The sequence below is a fragment of the Vanellus vanellus genome, assembly GCF_965231255.1.
Source record: "Vanellus vanellus genome assembly, chromosome: 5".
Lineage (NCBI taxonomy): Eukaryota > Metazoa > Chordata > Aves > Charadriiformes > Charadriidae > Vanellus > Vanellus vanellus.
In genome coordinates this window covers 23,682,093-23,695,310 of record NC_138910.1, presented here as the reverse complement: position 1 = coordinate 23,695,310, position 13,218 = coordinate 23,682,093, and positions in this window count along the sequence as shown.

The following is a 13,218-nucleotide window of genomic DNA, read 5'->3' as shown; positions in this document are numbered from 1 at the left end:
AAATTCGTAGGACTCCCTAGAGGGCTAAAAGGGCATCTGCAGATTCTGTCGTCAGTACACCAAAGATCTCTGCACTGTACTGTAATGCACAAAAGTACATGTTCCTCAGATTTCCCTTTTTAAAGAACTTCTTTCAGAACACAAATCAGATCTTGGTGTTCTGAGTTTTTAAAAGTATAGCTAGGTTCTCTTTGCTGTTGCTTTGCATTTGAATGCAAGAAAAAAAAGTTCTGAGTTTCTGAATGTTCTAAAATAAAAACAAAAATATTGTGATATTCTGAAATGGCTTGAAAGGTAAATAGAAGATTCTAAAATGCTACCAAATGTGCAAGCTTGCAATAGTAACAGTAACAACAGGAAAAGAGAAAGTATAAGCATTTAAGGAGAAATACTTTATTCCATACTTAGCTTGAAGTGGAAAGAGACTGTCCAAAGCAAATAACAAAAAGACAACTAGATCTTTGAAACTAGGTGTTAGGAGACTGGGGAAGTGTGGAGGAAGAAATTTCTGAGGCCACAGAATAAAGGTGTTAGGTATAAATCAGAACTGATTTTGTACTGAAGGACCTGCCAAAATGATATTGCTAGAATATACTGATGCAGAAACATCCTACATATATTGCATGTGTCTCAAAGAACTTCCAGAACACCACACTAGACCACTCCAGAGCAAAGAAATTATCCATGAATAGAGTTGAAGAGAGAAAAGATTTTTATATACCTTTATTAATATGGTATAGAAAATAGAAAGAACTGCTGAACAAGATAATGGCAAATTGGATACTCTCAACAAGATTATTAACTATGTGAGTCAGAGACGATGTTAATAACATATGTATAATGCCTGCCACAAAAAAGCTTTTGTACTTGAAGCCTTGAGTGTGTAATTTAAAATGTATATATTTTAACAGTTATCAAAGAGAGAGGAGATAAGTAAGTGAGGATAAAATCATGACATTATTGTTTCTTGCAAAGTGACACTGGTTTTTGGTGGCCAAGCGGTATTACTTTGGGGGTTAATTTTATAGCTAAAATGAACACCAAGAACTATAATGACTTCAACAGTCAATTATGGATGTTCAACGGTTCTAAAAAAAAAGTCCTAACACATCTCAAGTAGACACACATAAATGGACACATGCAAAGTCAACAGTCCACTTGAAAACTGGTCAAACAGCACAACCGTCTTTTACTTGGATACCTGTTTTGTTTGGAAAAGGATCATGCTATGAGATTCTGTCTCTGGACTTGCGAAGTAGTGATCTGTGGAATCAAAAGAATACAAAAAGAATACAAAAGGCTACAGTTTTACTGGATTTTGTTTAACTTTATGTTTTGTATTTCTCTTGCCACACATTCAGTTGGCAGGCTCACTATAGTGTGTTATACTTATCATATGATCAGGAAACATGTGATATACATTTTTTTAATTTTAGAAGCACAGTGTCACAGTTCGCTCTTAAACACTCTTCCCTGATTGACTTTGCCAATGTAAAAAGTGCAATTTTATCTAAGTCATCCTTTTCTAATCTTTTATTTGTAAGACTTGTTTGCACTAAGAAGTATTCTAACTAAACAAACTTCTAATTAAAACTTAATTCAGTTTTAATTGAACAAGTGCAGATCTTTTTTACAGAATTCCCAGAGTAATTTTAAGATATGTCATTTTAACTTACGATAGGTTTACATAAATATTTCTTTCATTGACTTTTATGGCTAAAGTAGGTCTCACAGTGGACACCCATTCTCACCCATATTCCTCTGGAATGGGCTGGCTGTATGTATGATCATGTGAAGAACTGGATCAGTATTCTAATACAGTTCACCACATAACCCTGCTGACAATTACATTACCATGATGGAGGAGGAAGTTATGAGTCAGAAACAAGACGCAGGGGGTCATGGAAGTTCTTCCATCCATGTGCTTATTCTTAGCCTTACTGTAAGATAGAATATGTTAGTTTCATCAACTTTCACCAATGTTTCATTGAGTGAACTCAGAGAGAACGTGAATGCACACAATTAGGATTATTCTGTTAATTCTGCAAGCCTTTGTAACTTGTTTTTTTTTCAGTCCTGGGTCCAGCTGCATAAAAATAGTGGATTAGGACTTATCATACACAAAACTGTTCTGAAGAACCAAGATGTTTTAGCAGAATATCCCAGCAAACAGAACTGTGCAGAAGAGTCCAGTTAAGATATGGTTAAATGTTTTTGCCAACCTTTAATGAAAAACACTGTTGTAAAACTTACAACAGCTAAGAAACATAAACATATATTCAATTCAATGAAAACTAATTAGATAAGCTCTCTGACATCACATTTGATGTGATTTGATTATATATCCAGAAAGGAAGCTTCATGTTTATGAAATCTAGATTTCCAGTAACATAGTAATGAATTGCAGCCCATCTTTGCCAGTGCTTTTTGACCCAGTAAAACATAAAAGATTTTTAGGTTTGTTTTTTTTTTTTTCTGTAACAAATGGCTGCGTGTGTGTGATAACACTGTAGTAAAAAACATTGACTTGTGGAATGATAAAGAAAAATCTCATCCAGAAAGTATGTTTATTTCAAGCAAAGCAGAAGTATTCACAATTTCATCTTTGGGGTGATATACAGACACTTTTACTGTAGAAATGTGGGCCTAATCCCCTTAGACCTTCAGTCATAGAACTCAGTTAAGTCAATACTTCAGACCTTATGTACTGTACTCAGTGAAAAGCTTTCTTCTTATTATGTTTTTATTACTGACATAAATAGGGAGCCTAGTCAGGAACAGGGAATTTTCTGTGTGATGTACAACTAAAAAGAAAAAAGGTGCTTCTTCACTAATGGGCCCTATAATTCAAGTATGAAATAGTTTGGACAGAGGTAGACAGTTTAGTATTAAAAAAAGGAAGACAATATTGGCTAGTATGATAGGTAGTGATTTCAGTGTATCAGTGACTGAAGCACTGTCAAGTTTTGGTAAGCGTCATGGAACAAGACAGTTTTAAGGAAAGAGCTCCGGAGAGCTGGCAAAACTGGATCCCAACATCTTAGGCAACTGCTTAGGCAACTAATGACAAGTCTATTGGTAAGCAACATTTAAATCATGGCAAATGTTTATATGTTCTGGCTGGCTTTTTAACTTTTAGTACAAATAGAATACAAGGACAAGTCCTCTCAAACTGGTAGAAGGTAACCCATGCTTAAATATACTCTGAAAATACCTGAAGGGCAGTTGTACAGAGTGGTGCTTGGGTACGTGGCTTTTAGCATATCTCATTATGCAGTGATTTTCCAGTGTGGATACATCTTTGAGTAAGCATTAGTTGGATTTTATTATACTTCTAAGGCCTCAAAAATTAATTACTGCCGTTTAGAAGAACAGTCAGTTCCATCAGTGCAAACAAAATGATGGCACGTAAAGCTGCCCTGCTAGTTGATTCATATGAAAAAAATGAGTTTAACCTGCAGTTTCTAAGTCAAGTTTGAGGTGAATAGTTGGGAAAAAAATTTATTATGTAAACAATAGACATACTGGATTTATAAGTCTTTGAAATATGGACAATTTTCATAGAACCCTCCTATGCCTCTATTTCAGAGAAAAAATGCAGCTGCACTTCAGTATACCAAAAAACCTGTTTCAGAGTGAAATGCATGCTGAAATCCGACTTATAGCATTTATCTTATAACTTTGGCAATAAGTGAAAAAAAAATTATATTGCCTTTGGACCAACAATCTTAAGATGTTCTTCTCAGTACAATTGAGAAACAAAAAAGGAAAAAAAAACCAAACATACCTTCAGGGAGAATGTCCTTATTTTTTTTTGTTAACTAACACTTTGTAACAGCTCTAATAGTTATATTCTGTGGCTGCAGTTTAACTTTGAACATAAACATTCAAACTTGTGATACTCCATTGCTTACACAATGCTGCAATTGTATAAAATTACTTACAATGTCAGCAAGAACTGTGGACAAGGGTAAGAGATAAAACAGTCCAAGTCAGTTTCTTAAGGTTGTATGGTTGCAAAGACAGTAGTGGAGCATGACATTCTGAACAGGGACCCTTCTTTTGTAATTTCACCTGAAAGACTAAGAACACAGTTGGCTAGAACACTGCTTGAAGTCTTGTCTCCATAGAAGTTGGTGGGAAAACAACTGTAGCAAAGTGTGGATTCTACAGTGCATATGCTGCAGTGCATGCATGTATGTATATATGGAATCATAGAATCATAGAATGGTTTAGGTTGGAAAGGACCTTGGAGATCATCGAGTTCCAACCTCCCTGCCATAGGCAGGAACACCTCCCACCAGACCAGGTTGCCCAAGGCCATGTCCAGCCTGGCCTTGAACTCCTCCAGGGATGGGGCCTCAACAGCCTCTCCGGGCAACATGTTCCAGTGCCTTACCACCCGCAAAGTGAAAAACTTCTTCCTGATGTTTAATCTGAGCCTACCCTCTTCCAGTTTAAAGCCATTCCCCCTCGTCCTATCGCTACATGCCCTAGTAAAAAGTCCTTCCCCAGCTCTCCTGTAGGCCCCCTTTAGGTACTGGAAGGCTGCAATAAGATCTCCCCGGAGTCTTCTCTTCTCCAGGCTGAAAAGCCCCAAGTCTTACAGCCCCTCCTCACAGGAGAGATGCTCCAGCCCTCGGATTGTCCTCGTGGCTCTCCTCTGGCCACGCACCAGCAGGTCCATGTCCTTCTTATGTTGGGGACTCCAGAGCTGGATGCAGTACTCCAGGTGGGGTCTCACAAGAGTGGAGTAGAGGGGCAGAATCACCTCCTTTGACCTGCTGGCCACACTTCTTTTGATGCAGCCCAGGATACGGTTTGCCATCTGGGCTACGATTGCACATTGCTGGCTCATTTTGAGCTTCTCGTCAATCAACACACCCATGTCCTTCTCCTCAGGGCTGCTCTACAGCCATTCCCCGCCGAACCTGTATTTGTGCTTGGGATTGCCCCATCCCAGATGTAAGACCTTGCACTTGGCCTTGTTGAACTGCATGAGGTTGGCTTGGGCCCACCTCTCCAGCCTGTCCTGGTCCCTCTGGATGGCATCCCTCCCCTCCAGCATGTCTACCTCACCAAACAGCTTGGTATCATCAGCAAACTTGCTGAGGGTGCACTCGACCCCACTGTCCATGTCGCCCACAAAGGTGTTGAACAGTACAGGTCCCAGTACTGATCCCTGAGGAACGCCACTCGTCACTGGTCTTCACTTGGACATTGAGCCGTTGACTGCAACTCTTTGAGTGCGACCGTCCAGCCAGTTCTTTATCCACCGAGTAGTCCATTTGTCGAATCCATGTCTCTCCAATTTAGAGACCAGGATATCATGTGGGACAGTGTCAAACACTTTGCACAAGTCCAAGTAGATGACATCAGTTGGTTTTCCCTTGTCCACTGCTGCTGTAACCCCTTCGTAGAAGGCCACCAAATTTGTCAGGCATGACTTGCCCTTGGTGAAGCCATGCTGGCTGTCACCAATCACCTCCTTATTTTCTATGGGCCTTAGCAGAGTTTCCAGGAGGATCTGTTCCATGATCCATATCTGCATATGTTCACACACACACATACACACTCAGTAGTCAAGGCACTTCCTTTTCAGAAAAACCTTCAGTCTGCAGAATGACACCATTTCTAGGCTATTTATGTAGTATCTAGCAATCAGGAGCGTACACATTAAAGAAAAATGTTTGTGCTTCCAGGAAGAGGAATAGAACTCTCTAATTGTGAAAGCCAGCTACCTGTATATTTCTACAGTTGCTCATGCAGTTGGAGGTGATTTATTAGGCTGTTATTAGACATGTAATTTAATAGTCCAAAGTAAAAGACAATTTGACATTTGGCAAAAATAATAGATTTAGCGTGTTTTATGTTTATAGATAACTTTTTTAAGGTGTTAAAGTTAACCCATAAATTTTGCATCATGACAAACTGTAGGCTCAAATACTAGCTTTTAGATATCTTAAATTACCTACTGCCTGGGGTAAAACCTGTCATCTTATGTACACCTGCATGATGTGCAGCCTATTACAAGATTTTTACCTACACAGCATCAGAAGCTGTTTTGAAAGATTTGGACTTCAGAATGTATGTCTTTCTCCTACAAAGTAGCTAGCACCAGGTGGCCATATGCATGTGTGTTTGTGTGTGTATGTTTCTGCACCACTGTGTGTTAATTCTTGCATTCTAAAAGATGTCTAAACTCAAAGTATACAGGCAGAGTTCCTTCCTTTCGCTACTCTTCATAGGAATGAGTTAAAAAACCTCAGGTGTGCAAATAATATGGACAATGCAAAGCCATCGAATTTTCCTTTTCAAATAATTGTATTACTGCAGCATCCCTAGATCAACAAGTGGAAAATTTCTACTACCAAAAAACTTCTAAGAGCCAAGGGAAATATTTTGCTATAAAGGGCTGTGGAAGCTAGTTATACATTTAAAATAAAAAATAAAAGAAAAAAAATGAAATTAAATAAAATAAACCAGCTAGATACATAGTAAGATGTGTAAAAGGAAAAAAAAAAGTGTAATATTTCCCTACAGTCATGGAACTATTGGAATATATGACTTCACTTAATGTTTGTTCTTTTTCTTTCTTCACAATTTGTATTGATAGTTTGATTACTTGTGAAGTACAGTCATGTTTAAGGAGCTTATATCCATAAACTCTGAAGTTTCTTTAAGTTAATATTTCGAGTGTATAACTAAGGTCAGACTTTAATTTCTTGTGTATTAGAGATATGAGAGAGCTTCAAATGCAGAGGAAGTAAAGTAGTCCTGCACTTGGGTCACAACAACCCCGTGCAGCGCTTACAGGGTTGGGGAGGAGTGGCTGAAAAGCTGCCCGGTGGAAAAGGACCTGGGGGTGTTGGTCAGCAGCCGGCTGAATATGAGCCAGCAGTGTGCCCAGGTGGCCAAGAAGGCCAATGGCATGTATCAGGAATAGTGTGGCCAGCAGGACTAGGGAAGTGATCGTCCCCCTGTACAGAGCATTGGTGAGGCTGCACCTTGAATGCTGTGTTCAGTTTTGGGTCCCTCACTACAAGAAAGACACTGAGGTGCTGGAGTGTGTCCAGGGAAGGGCAATGAAGCTGGTGAGGGGTCTAGAGCACAATTCTTATGAGGAGCAGCTGATGTAACTGGGGTAGTTTAGCCTGGAGAAAAGGAGGCTCAGGGGAGACCTTAACACTCTCTACAACTACCTGAAAGGAGGTTGGAGCGAGGTGGGAGTCAGTCTCTTTTCCCAAGTGACAAGCGATGGGACAAGAAGAAATGGGAAATGGCCTAAAGTTGTGCCAGGGGAGGTTTGGATTGAACATTAGGAAAAATTTCTTCACCAAAAGAGTTATTAAGCACTGGAACAGGCTGCCCAGGGAAGTGGTTGAGTCACCATGCCTGGAAGTATTTAAGAGATGTGTAGACATGGTGCTTAGGGACGTGCTTTAGTGGTGGACTTGGCAGTGCTAGGTTTGTGTTTGGACTTGATGATCTTGAAGGTCTTTTCCAACCTAAATGATTCTATGATTCTAGAGTCCATCTGGCTTCCAAATAAAAAGCTAAATTTTATCAAATTGTGTCAAATGATAGTTTTATAGATACCTTAGAATTTGGTAGGTTAGTCAGTGTCAGAAATTATCACCATGTTCTACAAAACTTTAGTTTCTGTCTTTTTTGGTGCCTGAATTTTATATTACCAGATTAGTTTATTGTAATATGTTGGTAGAGTTTTTGTAATTGGAGTTTCATTCAAACTCCACTTGAAGAAGAATCTTAATACTTGGAATCTCAGTCTAAAAAGTAGTACCTGCCTTGGTCTCTCTCTGTTTCCTCTAATGTCCTATAGTATATTTCATTACACTGTAAGACTGTTACAACTATTGATCATCGGTTTGCTTTGGAACTGTAAAGCGATCATGGCAGTCCAAAGCAGTACTTAGAGAGTAGCAGTCTCCGTAATGGAGAACAGCTGTAAAAGTTGCCTACCTATTTACTTTTCTTCACTTCATCGTCCTTCCATGTAATTCTGATTTACCTGGAGACCACCTGCCTACGTACAGATAGGGTTGCATATTGCATGGGCACCTCAGCTGTGAGTCTTTTTCATTGCAAAACTTTATGCTAAAAATCTGTTAAGTCACAAAGAGCAGATAAGCTTGTTTGTGAGAATATCCATGCTTGTACCTTTGAGTCTCAGACCGTGAAAAATTAATAACATACTCCAAGTGTCTCTGACGTATGAGTATTTGTTCGGCGATGCAGAAATCTATGTGTTCCAAATACAGAAGAAAGTATACCCAAATAAAATATTTCAGGAAATATGTATGAAACCACACACTACAGTGGTTTATCTCTGCTACCAATTTTGCGTGCCTAACAGAAACTGGACTAGCTCCTCAGTCCGGGTCTGAACACTCAGTTGAACCCGGCAGTGCATGAAGCTAGACCTGCTGGTAGACCACTGCTGCAGCCAGGCAGAGAAAGAGGAAAATGAGACAAAGTCTAGCAATCAAGAGCCACTTGATGAGTTGTCAAATGAAATTATGTTAAAACAGTCTCTTGCCAGAGATAAGATAGGTTGGTCATACAAAGCAAAACTGAGTGCCCAAAAACTCATGTGGAATGCTTTGCTTAACCAGTGACATTTACATAATTAATTGATACAGCATCATTTGACATCTCTAAATTTCCAATTGTATAGATGATATAGATGACAGTGGTAGTGGAAGGCGGCGTTATATACTGTTAGAAACCCATGTTTATCTTCCAGGTATTTTTTACCCAATATGAAACAACATGCAGTAATATTCTTGAAAATATCCTTGCAGTATTTACTTATTTGTATCTTAAGTATAGGAGCGACATACTTGTCATTTTGCAAAAATAGCTCAGTAGGACTCAGTTAATAAAGCAGCAGCAGTCTGGAAAGCTGGGATGCTGCCAGCAAGACTTCTGTTTTTCTGCTTGAAATCCAGTTTGCACATACATTTAAGAGTTTGGACATTTTTTTGTATTTTATAGGAAAGCACTATGTTTGTAGCTAGTTTCCACTGATGTGGTATATATATAGTTACATATACTGTTTCCTTTTCATTGGCACTTTTTCCTTGCCTTTCCCATTCTACCGGTTTCTGTGTTGGGTGGAAATAAGATGTGATGTTTTGTCTTTCTGATCAATCTGATGAATTGTCTTTCATCTTCATGGCACCTCCCTGACTTGTGCTGCAAAAAGAATTGAGGCAAAGAAGTGCTGTCAACTGCTGGTAGTTTTGTCTCAGTCCTGCATTGAACCATTTGAATCAATGAAATGGCCAAAAGAACCACTGGAAAGAAAGTGATCTGTTATCTGGTTACAAAAGTCAGTTTTATTCCAAATCTTTACAAAACTAAAGAAGACTTTATTTTTCAGATGAAATTGTGAAAATTTATGGTAGCACATATATCTCAAAGAAGTCCTAAAGCCACCTTTGTCATGTATAGGATAGTTTTATATGGTATTTTGGAGGAATAAATGTGAACTTGCTCTGCCTCTGCACTGAGCCTGCTAGACTCTGTTGGAACATAATTAATATGGTGACAGTTTGAGCTAGCAGTGGCAAGCCCAAGCTTGAGCTATTAAAGGGTTTAGTTTGGTTGTAGCCCTCTGTAAGGGTGTAAAGTGATCTTCCTCTGTGTAGTCAATTTTGTGAGGTGGATTCTTTCATTTTGGACAGAAGAATGAACATTTTATTCTTTACAGTCTACCTTTTTGATGTGCAGACTCCCCATTTAGCTTCATAGAAAAGATAATGAGTTGCCTTGCTCACAATTGTACATATCTATATAGAAGGAAAACAGCTGATAGTAGAGGTTCCTTTGGTTACCAGATAAAAGTATAAAATCCAAAGATCAAAAGTTGAAGATAGATAAATTTAAAATATTAATTAAGTACTTAAAATTTTTTGATTCATTACAATTTGGAACAATGTATCTAGGGTAGGAGGAGTATTCTATCATCTAAATTCTTTAATTGCCTTTTTTTTTCTGTATGCTTGCGGCACAATTCCTGAACTGATATGGGAATTATTATCACTACAACCAGTGATTTTTAGGAAGTCAGGATAGTTCACAGGACCTGGACTTCACACTCTCTGAACTTCCTAGTAAGACCTCTTGCCCTGAATTTCATCATTAGAAATCTCATTAGCCAGCCATGGAAAATAGAGAGGGGAGAAATAAGGCATCTGTTGTTCCCCATAGTGCTCTCCTCCCCATGAAAGAGAAATTAAAGTCAAATGTGACAGAGCAGGAGGAATTAAAAAATAAATAAGAGGTTTTGAAACAGAGAAGCTCCGTGTCATCTCTCCATTCTAGATGGAGGGAAAAATGTAACTCCCCAAACCAAGTCTCGATTTACCATGTTTTGAAAAGAAAATAAATAGTTCTGGAAGGTAGATCAATGCTAATAACCTAATAATGCTAAATAATGCCATAACCCTCATGGTAGTTTTGTAACAATGTATCAGGTTATTAGGTTTCTCTTCAAAATAATTCTGTGTTCAGGGGAGTCTCAGTAGAATGGAGGGTTCACTAAGACCTTGGGTAGTACCAATTGCTCAGATAAACTTCTAAACTCTAGGAAACTTGTCTGTATTCCCCAAATTTAGCTTTGCTAAAATTTCTATTCAAGAAACACTGATACTAAAGGTAATCTTTAGCATATGCAAAAATACCAAGCAGTTCTTATCTTGGCCCTAAGATGACACTTTTTTTCAAGAAATGCCCTTTGAAAATTTTGCAGGTGATAAATGAGTAACTCAAATATTCTATTTTCTAGCAGCAAAACAGTACTGCAACAGGCATAACTTAATTAAAGGATCAGTTATCCTTAATAACTAAATTTCATGATATCACCATAATTGTACAATCAAGAAGATGCAAAAACATAAAATCAGACATTCTAGTTTATTTTAAAGTCAGGATAAGCTGTAGTCCATGCAACTAACCAAAGGAAAAGGGAATGATGGGGAATTCTTACCCATTTTTCTATTTTATACATCTAGTACAGGAACTCCAGAATATTTACCTCTGTAATATGTACTGTCTTTCAATTGCTGGATTTAAACTTTTAGACCAAGAAGATGATATCCCTGGCTTTTTGATTACTGACTAATTATGGGATTTAATTTTATTTTTTCAGTGTATATGATTTAATTAGAAAAATTACTAAAATTTTGGTAAATGATCTGTTAATAATTACATTTGAAAACCTATATGCTCTCAGTGCTCAACTCCCTCAAACTGCCTTCTGCCCTCAGTATTTCTTGTCTGCTTGCTGTGAAGCCTTGCTTTGCTTATGAAGTTCCCTGCATTGTGATGCAAACATTTTTCAGTATCTCAAAATATTGCATTTTCCATAGGTGCTGTAGGTTAACAAAAGACAACAGTCTGACAACTGGCTGTAAATGATTTCATGTTGCACAAGTCTACTGTATAAGCAAAAATCTTAACCCCTGTTTTAACATTCAGAGCATGTAATCTAAAATCAAAGAATGTGCAAAAGACTAAACACAATGAATTGCAAAAATAACTGTAATGATGCATGGTTCTACAATCACCCTTTTCTCTCTGCTGAAGGACCCTGCATATAAGGCAAATCTCCACCTGGCAAATTCTAATGACAGTTTTTCTTAATTACACATATGTTCCAAGATGCACTGTGGTCAGCTCTATATAAAAACAGTATATTGCTTCCATTATAGTTGGACATTTGCATTAAAACACAAATAGTTTCTTAGCTTATCTGTGTTCCTGGCTTGAGGCCAGTAGCTTTCCTGCCTTTTATTAGTTGCAGCATAATCTAAAATAGAGGCTGAATAAAATAATTGACCAAGAATATAGCTTCAGATAATATTGTCTATGTGCCCCACTCCATCTTTCCCTTTTCTGTCTCTCCCTAGGGGAAAAGCAGTTATCTTCCTTATGCTAAATCCAGTTCCTATCCACAACAATCATGTAAATCTTGGCATCAGTCTCACAGCAGAATAAAAAGTCAAATCAGCAGGAAATTTCCACATAAGAGCAACAGGCAGTCCCAGGAGGAAGAAAAACCCAACAAAAAACATCCTCTCAAACTCTTCCATTTATTTTCTCTCAAAAATAAGAGTTCTACTCATTAGAAACACTCAGGTTTTCTTGTAATTTTTAAGATAATATGCCTTCAAAGAATAACAACTCATTGTTCAGCAAGCTTGCCAGCCTTTCAAAGCCTTTTATTTCAAAGCTTCTTTCAGAATAAACAAATCTATAAAGAGAACAAATTGAAGTTTCTGCTTTTCCTAGTGTTTTGCATAGAAACTACACAAGCTGTCTTCTCTCAAAATGGGTCAGATCTCAAATTATAGCTTTAAAGTAACAAAAAATTGTTGGATGTAGCTGAGGGGATGGATTTTATGTATTTTACATACAGACTGACTCTAAAGCCACAAAAAAATTCTTAATTGAAGATTCAATATGTTAGATCAAAACCCCAAGGTATTCTTTATTATTACAGTCCTACATATTAAAAAATATTACTAGTAATTTGATTAGGGGTATTCTAAATATTTAGGCAAAGGAAGACTAAGTATAGTACAAATAACTATCATATAAACAACATAATAAAACTAAAAGTGTGGGTTTTCATTTAATCTGAATTTGTACATATTGGACTGATGTACAAAATGTCTTTGTATCCAGTTATTACATTCCACAAGAGCTTACTTCAGAGTGAATTAGTCCTTTAAGGCATTAGGAGGAACTGTCTTATTCAGACCAAACTGACTTGCCCTCCCCAAAATGGGAGAATGATTACCAGGGTTATAAAACAGAGAAAACTTACTCAGAGATATAAAGATTTTGTTTGCTAGAGCAGAGATTCAGGGAATACAGAGTTAGGAACAAAATGCAGCCTTCCAGTGTCTGAAGGGGGCCTACAAGGAAGCTGGAGAGGGACTTTTTGCAAGGGTATGTAGTGATAGGATGAGGGGTAATGGCTTCAAACTGGAAGAGGGTAGATTTAGAACAGATATCAGGAAAACATTTTTCACTATGAGGGTGGTGAGATAGTGGCACAGGTTGCCCAGGGAAGTTGTGGATGCCCCATCCCTGGAGGTGTTCAAGGCCAGGCTGGATGGGACTTTGTGCAACCTGGTCTAGTGGGAAGTGTCCCTGCCCATGGCAGGGGGGTTGGAACTAGATGAT